At 43.4% G+C, this 10,001-nt stretch overlaps 28 non-coding genes and 16 pseudogenes across 28 annotated transcripts; all 44 read left to right on the forward strand.

The window, feature by feature from the left end:
* The first annotated feature begins 94 nt into the window (after positions 1 to 94).
* LOC131714731 (5S ribosomal RNA) lies at positions 95 to 203 on the forward strand (annotated as a pseudogene).
* A 100-nt stretch (positions 204 to 303) lies between these two features.
* LOC131712778 (5S ribosomal RNA) lies at positions 304 to 422 on the forward strand. Its single transcript, XR_009314667.1, has one exon. It is a non-coding gene; the product is annotated as a 5S ribosomal RNA (ribosomal RNA).
* Positions 423 to 536: 114 nt separating this feature from the next.
* Positions 537 to 655, forward strand: LOC131712449 (5S ribosomal RNA). Its single transcript, XR_009314340.1, has one exon. It is a non-coding gene; the product is annotated as a 5S ribosomal RNA (ribosomal RNA).
* Positions 656 to 755: 100 nt separating this feature from the next.
* Positions 756 to 874, forward strand: LOC131716751 (5S ribosomal RNA). The gene has a single exon (XR_009315636.1). It is a non-coding gene; the product is annotated as a 5S ribosomal RNA (ribosomal RNA).
* Positions 875 to 974: 100 nt separating this feature from the next.
* On the forward strand, positions 975 to 1,093 carry LOC131716752 (5S ribosomal RNA). Its single transcript, XR_009315637.1, has one exon. It is a non-coding gene; the product is annotated as a 5S ribosomal RNA (ribosomal RNA).
* Positions 1,094 to 1,193: 100 nt separating this feature from the next.
* Positions 1,194 to 1,312, forward strand: LOC131716754 (5S ribosomal RNA). Its single transcript, XR_009315639.1, has one exon. It is a non-coding gene; the product is annotated as a 5S ribosomal RNA (ribosomal RNA).
* Positions 1,313 to 1,412: 100 nt separating this feature from the next.
* On the forward strand, positions 1,413 to 1,531 carry LOC131716755 (5S ribosomal RNA). The gene has a single exon (XR_009315640.1). It is a non-coding gene; the product is annotated as a 5S ribosomal RNA (ribosomal RNA).
* Positions 1,532 to 1,645: 114 nt separating this feature from the next.
* Positions 1,646 to 1,764, forward strand: LOC131712596 (5S ribosomal RNA). Its single transcript, XR_009314487.1, has one exon. It is a non-coding gene; the product is annotated as a 5S ribosomal RNA (ribosomal RNA).
* Positions 1,765 to 1,878: 114 nt separating this feature from the next.
* LOC131716756 (5S ribosomal RNA) lies at positions 1,879 to 1,997 on the forward strand. The gene has a single exon (XR_009315641.1). It is a non-coding gene; the product is annotated as a 5S ribosomal RNA (ribosomal RNA).
* A 114-nt stretch (positions 1,998 to 2,111) lies between these two features.
* LOC131716757 (5S ribosomal RNA) lies at positions 2,112 to 2,230 on the forward strand. The gene has a single exon (XR_009315642.1). It is a non-coding gene; the product is annotated as a 5S ribosomal RNA (ribosomal RNA).
* A 100-nt stretch (positions 2,231 to 2,330) lies between these two features.
* Positions 2,331 to 2,449, forward strand: LOC131713298 (5S ribosomal RNA; annotated as a pseudogene).
* A 114-nt stretch (positions 2,450 to 2,563) lies between these two features.
* On the forward strand, positions 2,564 to 2,682 carry LOC131716758 (5S ribosomal RNA). Its single transcript, XR_009315643.1, has one exon. It is a non-coding gene; the product is annotated as a 5S ribosomal RNA (ribosomal RNA).
* Positions 2,683 to 2,782: 100 nt separating this feature from the next.
* Positions 2,783 to 2,901, forward strand: LOC131716853 (5S ribosomal RNA). The gene has a single exon (XR_009315738.1). It is a non-coding gene; the product is annotated as a 5S ribosomal RNA (ribosomal RNA).
* A 114-nt stretch (positions 2,902 to 3,015) lies between these two features.
* LOC131716759 (5S ribosomal RNA) lies at positions 3,016 to 3,134 on the forward strand. The gene has a single exon (XR_009315644.1). It is a non-coding gene; the product is annotated as a 5S ribosomal RNA (ribosomal RNA).
* Positions 3,135 to 3,248: 114 nt separating this feature from the next.
* On the forward strand, positions 3,249 to 3,367 carry LOC131710494 (5S ribosomal RNA). The gene has a single exon (XR_009312366.1). It is a non-coding gene; the product is annotated as a 5S ribosomal RNA (ribosomal RNA).
* Positions 3,368 to 3,467: 100 nt separating this feature from the next.
* Positions 3,468 to 3,586, forward strand: LOC131713287 (5S ribosomal RNA; annotated as a pseudogene).
* A 114-nt stretch (positions 3,587 to 3,700) lies between these two features.
* Positions 3,701 to 3,809, forward strand: LOC131716191 (5S ribosomal RNA; annotated as a pseudogene).
* Positions 3,810 to 3,923: 114 nt separating this feature from the next.
* On the forward strand, positions 3,924 to 4,042 carry LOC131716760 (5S ribosomal RNA). Its single transcript, XR_009315645.1, has one exon. It is a non-coding gene; the product is annotated as a 5S ribosomal RNA (ribosomal RNA).
* A 114-nt stretch (positions 4,043 to 4,156) lies between these two features.
* Positions 4,157 to 4,265, forward strand: LOC131716432 (5S ribosomal RNA; annotated as a pseudogene).
* Positions 4,266 to 4,365: 100 nt separating this feature from the next.
* LOC131711820 (5S ribosomal RNA) lies at positions 4,366 to 4,484 on the forward strand. Its single transcript, XR_009313709.1, has one exon. It is a non-coding gene; the product is annotated as a 5S ribosomal RNA (ribosomal RNA).
* A 114-nt stretch (positions 4,485 to 4,598) lies between these two features.
* On the forward strand, positions 4,599 to 4,717 carry LOC131710945 (5S ribosomal RNA). Its single transcript, XR_009312827.1, has one exon. It is a non-coding gene; the product is annotated as a 5S ribosomal RNA (ribosomal RNA).
* Positions 4,718 to 4,831: 114 nt separating this feature from the next.
* On the forward strand, positions 4,832 to 4,950 carry LOC131712379 (5S ribosomal RNA). The gene has a single exon (XR_009314272.1). It is a non-coding gene; the product is annotated as a 5S ribosomal RNA (ribosomal RNA).
* A 114-nt stretch (positions 4,951 to 5,064) lies between these two features.
* LOC131716761 (5S ribosomal RNA) lies at positions 5,065 to 5,183 on the forward strand. The gene has a single exon (XR_009315646.1). It is a non-coding gene; the product is annotated as a 5S ribosomal RNA (ribosomal RNA).
* A 100-nt stretch (positions 5,184 to 5,283) lies between these two features.
* LOC131713208 (5S ribosomal RNA) lies at positions 5,284 to 5,402 on the forward strand (annotated as a pseudogene).
* Positions 5,403 to 5,502: 100 nt separating this feature from the next.
* On the forward strand, positions 5,503 to 5,621 carry LOC131716762 (5S ribosomal RNA). Its single transcript, XR_009315647.1, has one exon. It is a non-coding gene; the product is annotated as a 5S ribosomal RNA (ribosomal RNA).
* A 114-nt stretch (positions 5,622 to 5,735) lies between these two features.
* On the forward strand, positions 5,736 to 5,854 carry LOC131716763 (5S ribosomal RNA). Its single transcript, XR_009315648.1, has one exon. It is a non-coding gene; the product is annotated as a 5S ribosomal RNA (ribosomal RNA).
* Positions 5,855 to 5,968: 114 nt separating this feature from the next.
* LOC131714732 (5S ribosomal RNA) lies at positions 5,969 to 6,077 on the forward strand (annotated as a pseudogene).
* A 115-nt stretch (positions 6,078 to 6,192) lies between these two features.
* LOC131713023 (5S ribosomal RNA) lies at positions 6,193 to 6,311 on the forward strand. Its single transcript, XR_009314910.1, has one exon. It is a non-coding gene; the product is annotated as a 5S ribosomal RNA (ribosomal RNA).
* A 100-nt stretch (positions 6,312 to 6,411) lies between these two features.
* LOC131716765 (5S ribosomal RNA) lies at positions 6,412 to 6,530 on the forward strand. The gene has a single exon (XR_009315650.1). It is a non-coding gene; the product is annotated as a 5S ribosomal RNA (ribosomal RNA).
* Positions 6,531 to 6,630: 100 nt separating this feature from the next.
* Positions 6,631 to 6,749, forward strand: LOC131710041 (5S ribosomal RNA). The gene has a single exon (XR_009311908.1). It is a non-coding gene; the product is annotated as a 5S ribosomal RNA (ribosomal RNA).
* Positions 6,750 to 6,863: 114 nt separating this feature from the next.
* On the forward strand, positions 6,864 to 6,982 carry LOC131714098 (5S ribosomal RNA; annotated as a pseudogene).
* A 100-nt stretch (positions 6,983 to 7,082) lies between these two features.
* Positions 7,083 to 7,201, forward strand: LOC131712949 (5S ribosomal RNA). The gene has a single exon (XR_009314837.1). It is a non-coding gene; the product is annotated as a 5S ribosomal RNA (ribosomal RNA).
* Positions 7,202 to 7,315: 114 nt separating this feature from the next.
* On the forward strand, positions 7,316 to 7,434 carry LOC131714099 (5S ribosomal RNA; annotated as a pseudogene).
* A 100-nt stretch (positions 7,435 to 7,534) lies between these two features.
* On the forward strand, positions 7,535 to 7,643 carry LOC131715665 (5S ribosomal RNA; annotated as a pseudogene).
* Positions 7,644 to 7,757: 114 nt separating this feature from the next.
* LOC131714733 (5S ribosomal RNA) lies at positions 7,758 to 7,866 on the forward strand (annotated as a pseudogene).
* A 114-nt stretch (positions 7,867 to 7,980) lies between these two features.
* On the forward strand, positions 7,981 to 8,089 carry LOC131715621 (5S ribosomal RNA; annotated as a pseudogene).
* Positions 8,090 to 8,203: 114 nt separating this feature from the next.
* On the forward strand, positions 8,204 to 8,322 carry LOC131711821 (5S ribosomal RNA). The gene has a single exon (XR_009313710.1). It is a non-coding gene; the product is annotated as a 5S ribosomal RNA (ribosomal RNA).
* Positions 8,323 to 8,436: 114 nt separating this feature from the next.
* LOC131713150 (5S ribosomal RNA) lies at positions 8,437 to 8,555 on the forward strand. The gene has a single exon (XR_009315035.1). It is a non-coding gene; the product is annotated as a 5S ribosomal RNA (ribosomal RNA).
* Positions 8,556 to 8,669: 114 nt separating this feature from the next.
* LOC131714734 (5S ribosomal RNA) lies at positions 8,670 to 8,778 on the forward strand (annotated as a pseudogene).
* A 114-nt stretch (positions 8,779 to 8,892) lies between these two features.
* Positions 8,893 to 9,001, forward strand: LOC131714736 (5S ribosomal RNA; annotated as a pseudogene).
* Positions 9,002 to 9,115: 114 nt separating this feature from the next.
* Positions 9,116 to 9,234, forward strand: LOC131710443 (5S ribosomal RNA). The gene has a single exon (XR_009312315.1). It is a non-coding gene; the product is annotated as a 5S ribosomal RNA (ribosomal RNA).
* Positions 9,235 to 9,348: 114 nt separating this feature from the next.
* LOC131710444 (5S ribosomal RNA) lies at positions 9,349 to 9,467 on the forward strand. Its single transcript, XR_009312316.1, has one exon. It is a non-coding gene; the product is annotated as a 5S ribosomal RNA (ribosomal RNA).
* Positions 9,468 to 9,581: 114 nt separating this feature from the next.
* LOC131714737 (5S ribosomal RNA) lies at positions 9,582 to 9,690 on the forward strand (annotated as a pseudogene).
* Positions 9,691 to 9,804: 114 nt separating this feature from the next.
* On the forward strand, positions 9,805 to 9,913 carry LOC131715622 (5S ribosomal RNA; annotated as a pseudogene).
* The last annotated feature ends 88 nt before the right edge of the window (positions 9,914 to 10,001 follow it).

Below are 10,001 nucleotides of genomic sequence, written 5' to 3' on the forward strand. Positions count from 1 at the left end.
TTTACAATTGAAATGTGTGGAGGACAAAAGGAAATTTTGGAGGAATCACCCCCAGCTCACTAAACATAAAAGTCATGAAAGCAGAAATGCAATCGCCTGCGGCCACACCACCTTGAATAAGCCTGATCTCAGAAGCTAAGCAATGTTGGGCTTGGTTAGTACTTGGATGGGAGACCACCTGGGAATATCAAGTGCTGCAGGCATTACATTTTACAATTGAAATGTGTGGAGGACAAAAGGAAATTTTGGAGGAATCACCCCCAGCTCACTAAACATAAAAGTCATGAAAGCAGAAATGCAATCGCCTGCGGCCACACCACCTTGAATCAGCCTGATCTTGTCTGATCTCAGAAGCTAAGCAATGTTGGGCTTGGTTAGTACTTGGATGGGAGACCACCTGGGAATATCAAGTGCTGCAGGCATTACATTTTTGTAATTACATTTTACAATTGAAATGTGTGGAGGACAAAAGGAAATTTTGGAGGAATCACCCCCAGCTCACTAAACATAAAAGTCATGAAAGCAGAAAAGCAATCGCCTGCGGCCACACCACCTTGAAAAAGCCTGATCTCGTCTGATCTCAGAAGCTAAGCAATGTTGGGCTTGGTTAGTACTTGGATTGGAGACCACCTGGGAATATCAAGTGCTGCAGGCATTACATTTTACAATTGAAATGTGTGGAGGACAAAAGGAAATTTTGGAGGAATCACCCCCAGCTCACTAAACATAAAAGTCATGAAAGCAGAAATGCAATCGCCTGCGGCCACACCACCTTGAATAAGCCTGATCTCGTCTGATCTCAGAAGCTAAGCAATGTTGGGCTTGGTTAGTACTTGGATGGGAGACCACCTGGGAATATCAAGTGCTGCAGGCATTACATTTTACAATTGAAATGTGTGGAGGACAAAAGGAAATTTTGGAGGAATCACCCCCAGCTCACTAAACATAAAAGTCATGAAAGCAGAAATGCAATCGCCTGCGGCCACACCACCTTGAATAAGCCTGATCTCGTCTGATCTCAGAAGCTAAGCAATGTTGGGCTTGGTTAGTACTTGGATGGGAGACCACCTGGGAATATCAAGTGCTGCAGGCATTACATTTTACAATTGAAATGTGTGGAGGACAAAAGGAAATTTTGGAGGAATCACCCCCAGCTCACTAAACATAAAAGTCATGAAAGCAGAAATGCAATCGCCTGCGGCCACACCACCTTGAATAAGCCTGATCTCGTCTGATCTCAGAAGCTAAGCAATGTTGGGCTTGGTTAGTACTTGGATGGGAGACCACCTGGGAATATCAAGTGCTGCAGGCATTACATTTTACAATTGAAATGTGTGGAGGACAAAAGGAAATTTTGGAGGAATCACCCCCAGCTCACTAAACATAAAAGTCATGAAAGCAGAACTGCAATCGCCTGCGGCCACACCACCTTGAATAAGCCTGATCTCGTCTGATCTCAGAAGCTAAGCAATGTTGGGCTTGGTTAGTACTTGGATGGGAGACCACCTGGGAATATCAAGTGCTGCAGGCATTACATTTTTGTAATTACATTTTACAATTGAAATGTGTGGAGGACAAATGGAAATTTTGGCGGAATCACCCCCAGCTCACTAAACATAAAAGTCATGAAAGCAGAAACGCAATCGTCTGCGGCCACACCACCTTGAATAAGCCTGATCTTGTCTGATCTCAGAAGCTAAGCAATGTTGGGCTTGGTTAGTACTTGGATGGGAGACCACCTGGGAATATCAAGTGCTGCAGGCATTACATTTTTGTAATTACATTTTACAATTGAAATGTGTGGAGGACAAAAGGAAATTTTGGAGGAATCACCCCCAGCTCACTAAACATAAAAGTCATGAAAGCAGAAATGCAATCGCCTGCGGCCACACCACCTTGAATAAGCCTGATCTCGTCTGATCTCAGAAGCTAAGCAATGTTGGGCTTGGTTAGTACTTGGATGGGAGACCACCTGGGAATATCAAGTGCTGCAGGCATTACATTTTTGTAATTACATTTTACAATTGAAATGTGTGGAGGCCAAAAGGAAATTTTGGAGGAATCACCCCCAGCTCACTAAACATAAAAGTCATGAAAGCAGAAATGCAATCGCCTGCGGCCACACCACCTTGAATAAGCCTGATCTCGTCTGATCTCAGAAGCTAAGCAATGTTGGGCTTGGTTAGTACTTGGATGGGAGACCACCTGGGAATATCAAGTGCTGCAGGCATTACATTTTACAATTGAAATGTGTGGAGGACAAAAGGAAATTTTGGAGGAATCACCCCCAGCTCCCTAAACATAAAAGTCATGAAAGCAGAAATGCAATCGCCTGCGGCCACACCACCTTGAATAAGCCTGATCTCGCCTGATCTCAGAAGCTAAGCAATGTTGGGCTTGGTTAGTACATGGATGGGAGACCACCTGGGAATATCAAGTGCTGCAGGCATTACATTTTTGTAATTACATTTTACAATTGAAATGTGTGGAGGACAAAAGGAAATTTTGGAGGAATCACCCCCAGCTCCCTAAACATAAAAGTCATGAAAGCAGAAATGCAATCGCCTGCGGCCACACCACCTTGAATAAGCCTGATCTCGTCTGATCTCAGAAGCTAAGCAATGTTGGGCTTGGTTAGTACTTGGATGGGAGACCACCTGGGAATATCAAGTGCTGCAGGCATTACATTTTACAATTGAAATGTGTGGAGGACAAAAGGAAATTTTGGCGGAATCACCCCCAGCTCACTAAACATAAAAGTCATGAAAGCAGAAACGCAATCGCCTGCGGCCACACCACCTTGAATAAGCCTGATCTCGTCTGATCTCAGAAGCTAAGCAATGTTGGGCTTGATTAGTACTTGGATGGGAGACCACCTGGGAATATCAAGTGCTGCAGGCATTACATTTTTGTAATTACATTTTACAATTGAAATGTGTGGAGGACAAAAGGACATTTTGGAGGAATCACCCCCAGCTCACTAAACATAAAAGTCATGAAAGCAGAAATGCAATCGCCTGCGGCCACACCACCTTGAATAAGCCTGATCTCGTCTGATCTCAGAAGCTAAGCAATGTTGGGCTTGGTTAGTACTTGGATGGGAGACCACCTGGGAATATCAAGTGCTGCAGGCATTACATTTTTGTAATTACATTTTACAATTGAAATGTGTGGAGGCCAAAAGGAAATTTTGGAGGAATCACCCCCAGCTCACTAAACATAAAAGTCATGAAAGCAGAAATGCAATCGCCTGCGGCCACACCACCTTGAATAAGCTTGATCTCGTCTGATCTCAGAAGCTAAGCAATGTTGGGCTTGGTTAGTACTTGGATGGGAGACCACCTGGGAATATCAAGTGCTGCAGGCATTACATTTTACAATTGAAATGTGTGGAGGACAAAAGGAAATTTTGGAGGAATCACCCCCAGCTCCCTAAACATAAAAGTCATGAAAGCAGAAAAGCAATCGCCTGCGGCCACACCACCTTGAATAAGCCTGATCTCGCCTGATCTCAGAAGCTAAGCAATGTTGGGCTTGGTTAGTACGTGGATGGGAGACCACCTGGGAATATCAAGTGCTGCAGGCATTACATTTTTGTAATTACATTTTACAATTGAAATGTGTGGAGGACAAAAGGAAATTTTGGAGGAATCACCCCCAGCTCACTAAACATAAAAGTCATGAAAGCAGAAATGCAATCGCCTGCGGCCACACCACCTTGAATAAGCCTGATCTCAGAAGCTAAGCAATGTTGGGCTTGGTTAGTACTTGGATGGGAGAACACCTGGGAATATCAAGTGCTGCAGGCATTACATTTTTGTAATTACATTTTACAATTGAAATGTGTGGAGGACAAAAGGAAATTTTGGAGGAATCACCCCCAGCTCACTAAACATAAAAGTCATGAAAGCAGAAATGCAATCGCCTGCGGCCACACCACCTTGAATAAGCCTGATCTCGTCTGATCTCAGAAGCTAAGCAATGTTGGGCTTGGTTAGTACTTGGATGGGAGACCACCTGGGAATATCAAGTGCTGCAGGCATTACATTTTTGTAATTACATTTTACAATTGAAATGTGTAGAGGACAAAAGGAAATTTTGGAGGAATCACCCCCAGCTCACTAAACATAAAAGTCATGAAAGCAGAAATGCAATCGCCTGCGGCCACACCACCTTGAATAAGCCTTATCTCAGAAGCTAAGCAATGTTGGGCTTGGTTAGTACTTGGATGGGAGACCACCTGGGAATATCAAGTGCTGCAGTCATTACATTTTACAATTGAAATGTGTGGAGGACAAAAGGAAATTTTGGAGGAATCACCCCCAGCTCACTAAACATAAAAGTCATGAAAGCAGAAATGCAACCGCCTGCGGCCACACCACCTTGAATAAGCCTGATCTTGTCTGATCTCAGAAGCTAAGCAATGTTGGGCTTGGTTAGTACTTGGATGGGAGACCACCTGGGAATATCAAGTGCTGCAGGCATTACATTTTTGTAATTACATTTTACAATTGAAATGTGTGGAGGACAAAAGGAAATTTTGGAGGAATCACCCCCAGCTCCCTAAACATAAAAGTCATGAAAGCAGAAACGCAATCGCCTGCGGCCACACCACCTTGAATAAGCCTGATCTCGTCTGATCTCAGAAGCTAAGCAATGTTGGGCTTGGTTAGTACTTGGATGGGAGACCACCTGGGAATATTAAGTGCTGCAGGCATTACATTTTTGTAATTACATTTTACAATTGAAATGTGTGGAGGACAAAAGGAAATTTTGGAGGAATCACCCCCAGCTCACTAAACATAAAAGTCATGAAAGCAGAAATGCAATCGCCTGCGGCTACACCACCTTGAATAAGTCTGATCTCGTCTGATCTCAGAAGCTAAGCAATGTTGGGCTTGGTTAGTACTTGGATGGGAGACCACCTGGGAATATCAAGTGCTGCAGGCATTACATTTTTGTAATTACATTTTACAATTGAAATGTGTGGAGGCCAAAAGGAAATTTTGGAGGAATCACCCCCAGCTCACTAAACATAAAAGTCATGAAAGCAGAAATGCAATCGCCTGCGGCCACACCACCTTGAATAAGCCTGATCTCGTCTGATCTCAGAAGCTAAGCAATGTTGGGCTTGGTTAGTACTTGGATGGGAGACCACCTGGGAATATCAAGTGCTGCAGGCATTACATTTTACAATTGAAATGTGTAGAGGACAAAAGGAAATTTTGGAGGAATCACCCCCAGCTCCCTAAACATAAAAGTCATGAAAGCAGAAATGCAATCGCCTGCGGCCACACCACCTTGAATAAGCCTGATCTCGCCTGATCTCAGAAGCTAAGCAATGTTGGGCTTGGTTAGTACTTGGATGGGAGACCACCTGGGAATATCAAGTGCTGCAGGAATTACATTTTACAATTGAAATGTGTGGAGGACAAAAGGAAATTTTGGAGGAATCACCCCCAGCTCACTAAACATAAAAGTCATGAAAGCAGAAATGCAATCGCCTGCGGCCACACCACCTTGAATAAGCCTGATCTCGTCTGATCTCAGAAGCTAAGCAATGTTGGGCTTGGTTAGTACTTGGATGGGAGACCACCTGGGAATATCAAGTGCTGCAGGCATTACATTTTTGTAATTACATTTTACAATTGAAATGTGTGGAGGTCAAAAGGAAATTTTGGAGGAATCACCCCCAGCTCACTAAACATAAAAGTCATGATAGCAGAAATGCAATCGCCTGCGGCCACACCACCTTGAATAAGCCTGATCTCGTCTGATCTCAGAAGCTAAGCAATGTTGGGCTTGGTTAGTACTTGGATGGGAGACCACCTGGGAATATCAAGTGCTGCAGGCATTACATTTTTGTAATTACATTTTACAATTGAAATGTGTGGAGGACAAAAGGAAATTTTGGAGGAATCACCCCCAGCTCACTAAACATAAAAGTCATGAAAGCAGAACTGCAATCGCCTGCGGCCACACCACCTTGAATAAGCCTGATCTCAGAAGCTAAGCAATGTTGGGCTTGGTTAGTACTTGGATGGGAGACCACCTGGGAATATCAAGTGCTGCAGGCATTACATTTTTTGTAATTACATTTTACAATTGAAATGTGTGGAGGACAAAAGGAAATTTTGGAGGAATCACCCCCAGCTCACTAAACATAAAAGTCATAAAAGCAGAAATGCAATCGCCTGCGGCCACACCACCTTGAATAAGCCTGATCTCGTCTGGTCTCAGAAGCTAAGCAATGTTGGGCTTGGTTAATACTTGGATGGGAGACCACCTGGGAATATCAAGTGCTGCAGGCATTACATTTTACAATTGAAATGTGTGGAGGACAAAAGGAAATTTTGGAGGAATCACCCCCAGCTCACTAAACATAAAAGTCATGAAAGCAGAAATGCAATCGCCTGCGGCCACACCACCTTGAATAAGCCTGATCTCGTCTGATCTCAGAAGCTAAGCAATGTTGGGCTTGGTTAGTACTTGGATGGGAGACCACCTGGGAATATCAAGTGCTGCAGGCATTACATTTTACAATTGAAATGTGTGGAGGACAAAAGGAAATTTTGGAGGAATCACCCCCAGCTCACTAAACATAAAAGTCATGAAAGCAGAAATGCAAACGCCTGCGGCCACACCACCTTGAATAAGCCTGATCTCGTCTGATCTCAGAAGCTAAGCAGTGTTGGGCTTGGTTAGTACTTGGATGGGAGACCACCTGGGAATATCAAGTGCTGCAGGCATTACATTTTTGTAATTACATTTTACAATTGAAATGTGTGGAGGACAAAAGGAAATTTTGGAGGAATCACCCCCAGCTCACTAAACATAAAAGTCATGAAAGCAAAAATGCAATCGCCTGCGGCCACACCACCTTGAATAAGCCTGATCTCGTCTCATCTCAGAAGCTAAGCAATGTTGGGCATGGTTAGTACTTGGATGGGAGACCACCTGGGAATATCAAGTGCTGCAGGCATTACAATTTACAATTGAAATGTGTGGAGGACAAAAGGAAATTTTGGAGGAATCACCCCCAGCTCACTAAACATAAAAGTCATGAAAGCAGAAATGCAATCGCCTGCGGCCACACCACCTTGAATAAGCCTGATCTCGTCTGATCTCAGAAGCTAAGTAGTGTTGGGCTTGGTTAGTACTTGGATGGGAGACCACCTGTGAATATCAAGTGCTGCAGGCATTACATTTTTGTAATTACATTTTACAATTGAAATGTGTGGACGACAAAAGGAAATTTTGGAGGAATCACCCCCAGCTCACTAAACATAAAAGTCATGAAAGCAGAAATGCAATCGCCTGCGGCCACACCACCTTGAATAAGCCTGATCTCGTCTCATCTCAGAAGCTAAGCAATGTTGGGCATGGTTAGTACTTGGATGGGAGACCACCTGGGAATATCAAGTGCTGCAGGCATTACATTTCACAATTGAAATGTGTGGAGGACAAAAGGAAATTTTGGAGGAATCACCCCCAGCTCACTAAACATAAAAGTCATGAAAGCAGAAATGCAATCGACTGCGGCCACACCACCTTGAATAAGCCTGATCTCAGAAGCTAAGCAATGTTGGGCTTGGTTAGTACTTGGATGGGAGACCACCTGGGAATATCAAGTGCTGCAGGCATTACATTTTTGTAATTACATTTTACAATTGAAATGTGTGGAGGACAAAAGGAAATTTTGGAGGAATCACCCCCAGCTCACTAAACATAAAAGTCATGAAAGCAGAAATGCAATCGCCTGCGGCCACACCACCTTGAATAAGCCTGATCTCAGAAGCTAAGCAATGTTGGGCTTGGTTAGTACTTGGATGGGAGACCACCTGGGAATATCAAGTGCTGCAGGCATTACATTTTTGTAATTACATTTTACAATTGAAATGTGTGGAGGACAAAAGGAAATATTGGAGGAATCACCCCCAGCTCACTAAACATAAAAGTCATGAAAGCAGAAATGCAATCACCTGCGGCCACACCACCTTGAATAAGCCTGATCTCAGAAGCTAAGCAATGTTGGGCTTGGTTAGTACTTGGATGGGAGACCACCTGGGAATATCAAGTGCTGCAGGCATTACATTTTTGTAATTACATTTTACAATTGAAATGTGTGGAGGACAAAAGGAAATTTTGGAGGAATCACCCCCAGCTCACTAAACATAAAAGTCATGAAAGCAGAAATGCAATCGCCTGCGGCCACACCACCTTGAATAAGCCTGATCTTGTCTGATCTCAGAAGCTAAGCAATGTTGGGCTTGGTTAGTACTTGGATGGGAGACCACCTGGGAATATCAAGTGCTGCAGGCATTACATTTTTGTAATTACATTTTACAATTGAAATGTGTGGAGGACAAAAGGAAATTTTGGAGGAATCACCCCCAGCTCACTAAACATAAAAGTCATGAAAGCAGAAATGGAATCGCCTGCGGCCACACCACCTTGAAGAAGCCTGATCTTGTCTGATCTCAGAAGCTAAGCAATGTTGGGCTTGGTTAGTACTTGGCTGGGAGACCACCTGGGAATATCAAGTGCTGCAGGCATTACATTTTTGTAATTACATTTTACAATTGAAATGTGTGAAGGACAAAAGGACATTTTGGAGGAATCACCCCCAGCTCACTAAACATAAAAGTCATGAAAGCAGAAATGCAATCGCCTGCGGCCACACCACCTTGAATAAGCCTGATCTCAGAAGCTAAGCAATGTTGGGCTTGGTTAGTACTTGGATGGGAGACCACCTGGGAATATCAAGTGCTGCAGGCATTACATTTTTGTAATTACATTTTACAATTGAAATGTGTGGAGGACAAAAGGAAATTTTGGAGGAATCACCCCCAGCTCACTAAACATAAAAGTCATGAAAGCAGAAATGCAATCGCCTGCGGCCACACCACCTTGAATAAGCCTGATCTCAGAAGCTAAGCAATGTTGGGCTTGGTTAGTACTTGGATGGGAGACCACCTGGGAATATCAAGTGCTGCAGGCATTACATTTTTGTAATTACAATTTACAATTGAAATGTGTGGAGGACAAAAGGAAATTTTGGAGGAATCACCCCCAGCTCACTAAACATAAAAGTCATGAAAGCAGAAATGCAATCGCCTGCGGCCACACCACCTTGAATAAGCCTGATCTCGTCTGATCTCAGAAGCGAAGCAATGTTGGGCTTGGTTAGTACTTGGATGGGAGACCACCTGGGAATATCAAGTGCTGCAGGCATTACATTTTTGTAATTACATTTTACAATTGAAATGTGTGGAGGACAAAAGGAAATTTTGGAGGAATCACCCCCAGCTCACTAAACATAAAAGTCATGAAAGCAGAAATGCAATCGCCTGCGGCCACACCACCTTGAATAAGCCTGATCTCGTCTGATCTCAGAAGCGAAGCAATGTTGGGCTTGGTTAGTACTTGGATGGGAGACCACCTGGGAATATCAAGTGCTGCAGGCATTACATTTTTGTAATTACATTTTACAATTGAAATGTGTGGAGGACAAAAGGAAATTTTGGAGGAATCACCCCCAGCTCACTAAACATAAAAGTCATGAAAGCAGAAATGCAATCGCCTGCGGCCACACCACCTTGAATAAGCCTGATCTCAGAAGCTAAGCAATGTTGGGCTTGGTTAGTACTTGGATGGGAGACCACCTGGGAATATCAAGTGCTGCAGGCATTACATTTTTGTAATTACATTTTACAATTGAAATGTGTGGAGGACAAAAGGAAATATTGGAGGAATCACCCCCAGCTCACTAAACATAAAAGTCATGAAAGCAGAAATGCAATCACCTGCGGCCACACCACCTTGAATAAGCCTGATCTCAGAAGCTAAGCAATGTTGGGCTTGGTTAGTACTTGGATGGGAGACCACCTGGGAATATCAAGTGCTGCAGGCATTACATTTTTGTAATTACATTTTACAATTGAAATGTGTGGAGGACAAAAGGAAATTTTGGAGGAATCACCCCCAGCTCACTAAACATA

This window comes from Acipenser ruthenus, chromosome 44 (genome assembly GCF_902713425.1).
Source record: "Acipenser ruthenus chromosome 44, fAciRut3.2 maternal haplotype, whole genome shotgun sequence".
Classification (NCBI taxonomy): domain Eukaryota; kingdom Metazoa; phylum Chordata; class Actinopteri; order Acipenseriformes; family Acipenseridae; genus Acipenser; species Acipenser ruthenus.